The sequence below is a fragment of the Aptenodytes forsteri genome, unplaced genomic scaffold (assembly GCF_000699145.1).
Source record: "Aptenodytes forsteri isolate BGI_AS27 unplaced genomic scaffold, ASM69914v1 Scaffold2, whole genome shotgun sequence".
NCBI lineage: Eukaryota > Metazoa > Chordata > Aves > Sphenisciformes > Spheniscidae > Aptenodytes > Aptenodytes forsteri.
The window spans coordinates 13,065,901-13,075,068 of NW_008795695.1; positions in this window are offsets into that span (position 1 = coordinate 13,065,901).

The window sequence follows — 9,168 nt, forward strand, 5'->3', positions numbered from 1 at the left end:
AAAAGTAATTAGAAAAAAACACAACAAAGAATCCTTGGGTTTTGACCCAGTTCAGGTGTCCCACCTGCTTGACAGCACTGGCCAAAAGCAGGCAGGCAGCACAACAGAAGGCAGGCGAGCCCCAGTGTGAGGCAAAGGTGAAGAGCCAAGGGCATCCACTGCTGAAGCCAGCAGTGCTGCCAAAGACACGGCAGTGTGAAAGCATAGCCTGGCTGAGCTCCCCCGGCTCTCCATGAACAGGGCAACTGTATATGATGCCTCTCCTGAACGCCCTTCCAGCCTACAACCCCTGTGTTTCCGGGATTTCCTGAGCCACCTGCAGTGTCTATAACCCTTCTGGTGACGCTCAGTGGATTTTCCTCCACAAACTTGTCTAACCTCCTCCTGGATCCACACAAGCTTCCTTAGCATCTACAATACCCCCGAAAGGGAGAGAGCTGCTCCACCACCAGGTCATGGGACAGGACCACTCCGCCGCGTGATGGAGGAGTGCCCAGGCAGGGAGCGTGTGCCTCCCGGCAGGACTCAGCAAGGCCCTGCTGAGGGAAATGCAGCACAGACCATGGGTCAGGCTGACCCTTCGCATCAGGCACGATGGTAGGGGGTGTTACGGGGCAGGAAAGATGCCGCAGTGCCTTCTCCTGTCAGACCATGAGGTAGTAGCCAAGGAACACATGGCGAAGGCCAAGGGGCCAGCTCATGCTTCAAGAGTACAGATCAGAGCAAACAACAGGACTCAGGAAGAGGTATCCCATCCCCCTCATCCTCCTAAGAAATGCACCTATTCCCCAGCTTTTCAGCATTTTCCTTGAGAGCATCTGGTGGCGTTCCCTGCTGGAGGTGGGATTCTGGCTTATGGGTTGTGATTTTGCCCGATACAGCTGCCGCTGTCTTTGCACAGTCCCCACCACAGTGGAAAGAACCTGCCCGTGGAAGACGCAGTTCTTGCTCCTGTTTCTTTAGTGCTGACTGATTGCACATTTTGGGTGGGATTGTCTGGATTACCGCTGATGTGAGTTATGGCAGAGTGTCAGGTTGTTAAGCATCCAGAAGGTTTCGACATCTTGCACCTGCCACTTGGACAGCAAATCCTGGCATTTCACATTTCCACCGGACAAAACTTTAATCCCTTTACAGAAGCTGAATTTTCAAAGAAAGACACCAAATCCTCTAGCATGACAAAACTGACAGCATTTCCATATTCACTTTAGTTTGTCTCTCTTTATTTGAAATTACATCTACACCCTAGCGTGGCTGAAACTCTGGATGTACAGATCAATTGAAACAGAGTCACTGGGCTTGATAAAAGCAAACAGACGTCATCATAACGGGAGTGAAGCTCCACTTCAAGCCTCTACCGCCCTGCTGAGTTACAAGATTAATTAAAGGAATGTATAAAACTAATGAATGAAGCAACCATTAAACACGTTGCTAATATTTAAAGAAACCTGGCCAAAAAGAAAAACTAGCTAGCAGACTAACGTTTACATTGTAAAATGTAAATTTACAGTGTTAACTTTCTCCAGAATGAACAAACAAATATTTTAAGCAAGCAAAAAAAATGCACATACTTTCAGCAAACGTTGTCATCTTACACTGGCGAAATTCTTGTCATGCTTAACCCAAGTGTGACACAATGTCTTGTGATAATTATCCATTACTGAAGCTTATCTGGGCTTGCTGATAGCCTGGTGTTCCTGTAGCACATAAAGAAATGTGTATTTCACCCCATTTATCTTGGACACCAAGCTTATTTAATCCACCCACCGCCTTAGGAGGCCCAACTGCCTGCATACTCAGCATAAACCAAGAAACACTTGGGAGCTTTGAATGACTCACTTGGGGCTATAGTCAGTCTTTGGAGAGCTGACAAATCTGTCAACTCAGATGCCTAAAGTAGGGCAGGGTGAGTATTTACTAAATATCCATCTCAGGAGCTGAGGGTTTGGTCCCCCACTTGAAGTTCACCAATGGGAAAGCCATTGTAAGTGACTTCCCTCAAATCTTCAAAAAAATTACCCAGGAAGAAGTCAGGGTTTCTTTTAAATCTGTGAATCTCTGCTCCCCCACAAGCAGATGCTCCAGTACTGCTGGAGAGTATATCCCGTGCTGAGAAAGGGGGAGAGGAAGGGTAGATGGTGACAGAGGGGGACAAAGCCCCTTATTCGGGGAATAGTAACACAATACCATGCCCTGCTTTCATGCACCCAGGGAAAAGCAGAAGAGGTCTTGACTAAGACCACCCACATGGGCCATTAAGAGTGTGCCAGTGCTCCCAGCTGCTTTCACGGTGGTGACACCCTACCTTGTTGGAATGGATCAATATGGGCCACAGGAGAAGATTTTACTGGCAAAACCATGCTGTGCCCTGAAGCTGTGGTGCCACCACTATTCTGATCTTCAGAGATCCTCTTCAGGGCAGCTGGAAGACCACCTAAAGGGAAGCCTTTTTCTAGACCAAATTAAAATGTGTCAGTGACCACAAAATACTTGTGGCAAAGAGCCAGGCAGATGCTGATGTTCCAGCAGCAGTTGGGCTGGGTAGCCTCTCCCCATCACACCGCATAGCAAATGCACCCTACAAGGCAGAGCTGATGGGGACATAGGGGGGCAGGGGGCTTACAGTCCTCTCACCCACATTCCTCTTGTTCCCCATCTATTCCCTAGCAAAGGGAATATCTATGTGTCTTTCTACTGATTTTCCCGCCCTAATGCCCATTTGTGGCCATGGGTTCAGGCTTGCCTCCACAAGCAAAATGCCGGCAAACTTGGAAGTCAGTTTTAACTGACTGTAGTTATTGACAGAACAGACCTGATTCAAGTGATAAAGGTTTCACCTGTTTCTGCCTTTTTTGGTTTGGAGAGCATTTACATCAGGTTACGTTAGTGGGCCTGTGTCTTTTCTACTGATGTGGAGAAGGGATAACTGTTCCCACTTACCCCAATTCCTTTTATTGGGAAAGCAGCTAAAAAGTATTACTTATCCTCAGAGCAAAAACCACTGTCATCAAAGCTCAGCAGCAGAACCTGAAGTTCTTTGGTTAGGCCTTTAGTCCTGGTCTACAGTCCAAGAATTTAAAGATATTGGTGAATAAGTCAAACAGGTGTGTGCATGGGGAACAATGAGGAAATAGGGAACAGAGTAGAGAAGATAAACAACCATGTTATACTCTTCTCACTTCCAACAGCCCCACATTTTCAAGCCACAGCATGTAATTTTCATGCTGTCTCTAGACATAAGGATAACTGCTCTTCAGGAGCTACTTTGTGTGTTAAACAAATATGACATTTACAGATTGTTTTCTTTCACTATTTATTTGCTATGTCCTAAGCTAATGACCTTAAAAATTGCTCTCTCTGATGGCATTAGTGTGAGATGATTTCCAAAAAGCATGAAATTGCAATAAACTGTCAAGTTTGCACAGGTGCATTAGAGATTAAGAGATCAGCCACAAAACCATTAAGATCTATGGCAAAACGCCCAATGGGACCAAGATCAAACCTTCAGAGTGCTTTTAAAAATGTCATCATTAGTAGAGAGATGCCTTGCCTGGCAATCCCAGGAGTTCAACATAATGCTGGATTTTAACCATACCCTTCTGCAGTACTCCTCTAAGATGGCAGCTGCTGGAATTTCCTATTCATCTCAAAACAGATGAAGCAAATATTAATTCTGCTGGAGCAAAGATCAGTGGAACATCCCCACTGAGATGTTGGTATATACTACAGAAGCCTTCAAATTCTTCCTAACCTGCAGGAAGCGAGCATCTTACAGGTGCAAGAAGCCCATTTACACTCATTGGACAGGGACATATTTTTACCTACTATGAAAAACTCTAAGGAGCCAGCTCTTGTGAAAAATCACACTGGCCATCAAAAGGTGGCTTTGAGATCAGTAACTGTCTTCTCTGCAGTCACACAACTTTTGTTCTTACCCCACTACCTTTCCACATGGTAAGACTCCAGCCCAGGAAGCTTCTGCTAGCTGGTGTGGCCAAGGGCAAAGGTTATGTCCTGAGCTGCCTGTCTGCACAGAGGAGGTGTGGAAGGAAATCAATCAGCTGTTCAAAATCTGCCACTGCTTTCCCTGATCTTTTCCTAGAAGGACAGACAAGTTCCGTTTAACTGCCTGGGAAAGCGCTCCAGAGCATCTCAGCCCAAAGAGCCACGAGATCCGCTCCAGGCATACATGGACAAATGCAGAAACATTGGTACTGCAAGAACGCAGGTGGAGATTTGCTTAGCAATGCTCACGCACGGGGTTGACTGCATAGATGATAGGTAATGAGTGTTTGTAATGGCTTGGGAATGCCTTTCCGTGCCTCTCATCTGAAAAATGACATCATCAATGCTGAGGTTACATTTTGCTTCAGTTCTCTACTGGCAAACTCCCATTTCTGTCCTTCTGTACTGTTGCTTTTGCTCCATATCGTAAGTCTTACCCCACAAAGGAAAACAAAGAGAGAACGAATAAAAACAAATCCAACTTTTTTTTCAAACTTTTCATATTGCTTTTCCCAAGAGAAGACAAGCACGGAAACCCATACCCTGTATCACACTGTTGAGCACATACTTTCAGTTAGTTCTTCAAATAATTTTGTAAGGTAGAAAAGTCAAGCAGGAGGTGGGAAATGACTGGATCTGAAGGAACACATGCTTAGCGCGCTGAGTCACCCCTGAATCCAGCCAGCTGCCTGCAGACAGCTCCTCCACTGCCCAACTGCAAATTAGTTCTGGCCTTGTGCAGAAAATCTGTTCAACAATACGTAATAGATGTTACTTCTGTAACACTTTATTGTTGCGGATGTTGTCCTTGTCCCCTCCCACTGGGGCATAGGCACCTCAGCCCTGTGGTTGATAGCATCATCTGCATGATACTGAAGGTGTTTTCTGCATGCCCGTTCGCCCAAGTCCGAATCTGACAAGTATCAGGTCTAGTACTGCCGACAAAAGACAGCTATATCCCTGCCGCTACAGCAGTTTTCAGCCTTTTTCAATACGAAGGCACATAAGCATTTTCTAGTGCTTAATGCCCAGGAGAGGAAAGAGGGCAGAACAGAGGAAGGTGGCTATCTTTGTGGAAAGTAGTGAAAAGGGCAAGAAATGGAAAAAGAGTCCCATCATCACTCACAGACATCTAGGAGACCTTCTGCCCTGCCCTTGTTGCATCCTTGGCCTTAGCTGCTATTCTGAATTCAAGAACAGTGAGATTTTCAAACTAAAAAGACAAAGCATCCCCTGCAGGGCAGAGGAAGGAAGGGAACCACAGCAAGCCCTTGGGAGAGGGTCAGGATAAACAGAAAGTCACGGCACCTACCTGTCTGCCTCTCTTCCTCTCTCTGCAGGTTGCGGCCATGGAGCAGACAGAAGGCAGCACCCTGCCACAGCTGGGCAGATCCTGGTGCCCTGGCTCGGTTCCTCAAGACAGGCGAGGTAACTTTACACAGCACTCCGGTCACTGCTGCTGCTGTTTTCCCTTCTCAATTCTGCTCTATCCCCTGCAGCAATCCCATGCTCATTGCTGATGCAGAGAAGCTGAAATATCAGCCTGCTTGGTTAAGGCAGGATTTGCTGCCCCTCAGGGATAGCATCACTGCAGCTACCCTGCTGTCAGCTTATTAGATACACTGTCCGAAGCCACCAGCTGGCTCAGCGGTATGGGGAGGTTGCTCTAAGACCTTGTGAAATGAAGGAAGGAATTTCTTTGAGACCTGACAGGGAGATGAGGGCTGCAGGGGCAACACTAACACATGGTGTGCTTGGCTGTAGGTCTGGGAGATGTGCTGATCCGCAGCCAGAATAATGCCATAGACCCAACCAGCTTCTCCAGGCTCCAGCTAGCAGCAGGAACAAAACACACAGGACATTTTCCAGTTTCCAAGACACACTCCAAGTCTTAGGTTGCCCGCTTCCCAACCGTATCTTTTACTTTCCAAGGAAGTTGAGCTCTTCAAGAATGAACGGATTCAATACTTAAAAAGCATCCTGCCCTGACACCCACCCCCCCCGGGGGAGGGAAGGGAGCCAGGCCTGGCTGTGCTGCAGCATGAATGGGTGCACACACGGGCCTCCTCAAAGCCTGGCCCATGAACAGCAGCACACCAGTGCGGTGGGCAATACAGCCACAGGCAGTGGTTTCTGCTTCTGGGAGACGAGCTCCCCAGGGAACAGACCTACCTCTTTGCCCTGCCCCAAAGGACAAGCTTTCGTTGCTGAGCTGCTTCTTCCTTCCCCACTCTTTAATTTCCTTTCTCACTTCCTCCGTAAACAGAATCTCTTTCTACGTCACTGCTTAAGGGTTGAATCCTTGGAAGCAAATTTCTTTTTTCTCTTCCCCTTGGTGCCAGAATGCCCTTTGTCCTTTTGTCTTCCCTCAAAGTATCCAGAAAGTATTGCTTCACTCTCATGTAGGCTCTTAGTATCTCATTTAGGATCTTACGATCCTCATTTAGGATCTTAGCAGTCTTCCATCTGGAGGGGCAGCAGAGCACAGGGCTGGAGTACCTCTCCCTCCCATAACCTATGGTGGTGAGAGCAGGACCACCAGTTTTAACCCTCCCTGCAATGTAGGAGCTGCTCCTCTTGGCACCCGCATCCTGCTTTCACAGCATGAGCCCAAGAGAGCTCACACTGCCCAAATCCAGACTGCTCTGTGCAAGCTGGGCTGCAGACAGGCAGGAGCAGCGTGCCCAGGGCCTTCTTTTCCACCGAGTTCTCTGTAACCTGGCAGGAGCAACATCTCCTGGGCTGGAAAGGACTCGCCGGACTTTGCAAAGACAGGTCCCCTTAGCAGCTTGCATGGGTCTCACTCATTACCCATGGGTGGACTATCGAGTCAGCAGAGAGGCCATGTCACAGCTATGCAACCAACTGAGCCGGGAGCCAGCTGGAGGCTGGGAGCAGTAGCCTGGGTATCCTCAACACCTCAGGCTCCCTCTTCTCCTTCCCTCTGCCACCTATTACTTGGACTGCAGTACTAGCCAAACGAGATGACAGCCCCTTTGTCTGCCAGACACTTTAGATACTTATCCCAAAGACTTTTGCAACCCAAATAAAAGTGGTCAGACTAAAGCAGAAAGGAGGGGAGTTACATGAAGAGAACCAAAGCAGAAACCTAATTTGGAGGACTGAACCCTCCAGCATATTCCCTCTGAAATCAGGAATGCTCCAAAAGAAGCTCAGCCCCTCGGCAAATTCGGTCCATGTGGCTTACCTGGGCACACAGGAGGCCTGTGACTGCACAGAGAACCGAGTCCCCATCTCCTGAGTCCCAGATAAGCACCCCAGCAGCTACGCCCTACCTTGTCCTGGAGGGCTGCATCTCAGGCCCCAGCAGGAACCATGGAGACAGTATCTCCTGGCCACCAGTGGAGCACAAGCTGTGCAATCTTGTGCCCAAAGAAACTGAAATGCAGGTCTAAGAAAATATAATTTAGTAGCAGCAGAGCACATCAATGGAAATGCTCAGTTTGTGTAGTAATGTTTCATTTTTTGTGGCATTATAGCAGTACCTTAGAAACATTTTCCAGTCCTTTCCTCTGTGCTCCTCTTGTGACAGCCTTATCAGTGAGAAGGTTGCCAGTGGGCCACCCCCTGCTGTACGCAGCCTATACAGTAGAAACTACCTATCACTACAGAACACTCCATTATAATTAAAAATTAATGGCAAATGCACTTTCTCCCTTTCTCCATCCTGAAAAATGTGTACCATTTCGGGGCCAAAGGCTTGTGGGATACAAAGCCCTTTCCGTTACAGGCTCAGTAACGTCACTCAAAAGCTACCACATCGGTTTCACTGTGCTCTCATGCTTGTAATCTGCCCTTGAAGCCTCCCCTCTCCCTAGGCCACTTACAGCAGCACTATTGTTTTTAGCAGCTCAGCTTTTCAGCTGACTTTAAGATCCCCAGAGGCAGCCTCTTTTTTTCTGACTGTGTTCCAGGTTGCCATCGATGCTCATGAAACAACTCCCGCACCTTTTGGTCCCTTGCCATTTACAGCCAAGAGGGTACCTCCTTTCCTTTGGCTTGCTTACCCGAGATCTGTCTGCTGCTAGATTAGCTGCCTGGGCACAGGAGACACTGGCTATGTCTGACAAGCAATCTCTGAAGGTTTCCGGGGCAGTATTACACACTGTCAGCATTGTTAAAGCTGAATAGCTCGGCGGCGGATCAGGGCTGCACAGGACATTATTGCTAGAGAGGCTTCCTGAAGGGGCTTCCTTACTGGAACGAGGGTGACTCACTCCTACTCAGCTGCTCTTGTTTCAGAGAGATTAAGCTTCTGCTGCAACAGGGTAGTAATGATGTTCATGAAAATCACTCTGCAGGAATAAACAGTTACTGGAATAAAAAGAAGAGAAAGGATACGTTTGGGAAGAGCAGCAATCGCTATCGGTAGCTTCTTGCTGCTGAACAATTTCCGAGTGCATGGAGAGCTCTGCGCTTGTTTGTGTCAGGCACAGGATGAAGCGTCCACTGTATTTTCCGAAATGCAGCTGAACCCAGCCAAGCTGTGAAATGCAAAAAACAGTCACAAGAGAACGCGTATTTCTGTATATGCATGCTGGGGATCATGCAAGCACTACAGCAAGCCTACATAGGCAAAGCAGAGGTAACCACCTGCCCATCTGCCACACAGGTGATGTGACTATGGGTCCATTATGCATTACAGATCCCCCAGAAGTCCCCTGTTTTCCCTGTGAGCAGCTCTGCCCTCACACCTCCAGTGCCAGCAAGGTCTGCCGAGGCGGGCAGGGGACCCATCGGGGGCCGGCTGGAGAGTCTTTGCTTGCTAGCACTCGGGTTTACAGTGTCTGCCTGCCCTTCAGGTTGGCCACCCTGTCCTTCGCCCCAGGTTCGTTACTTGGAAAAGGCATCCCACTTTCTGGCAGAGGCAAGGAGCCCTGGTGCTCTCAGTCACCCCCCAAAGTAAGGCCAGCTCAGGAAACTCATTCAGGATTGTATGCACCAGTGCCCCCGACCTGGGTGGAAAAAAGCCTGCTCTGCTGCCGGGAGAAGAGCCTGGAGCATTGCTCAAATCCCAGGCAGGTCCAGCCCTGCCCTGCTTGGCCGCTCTGCCCTGCCCTGCCCTGCCCTGGCACGGCCTGGGCTGCTTTCAGCTCCACCGCTAATTGAATCCACCCATCCTGGGCAGACATGTCCGTGCCC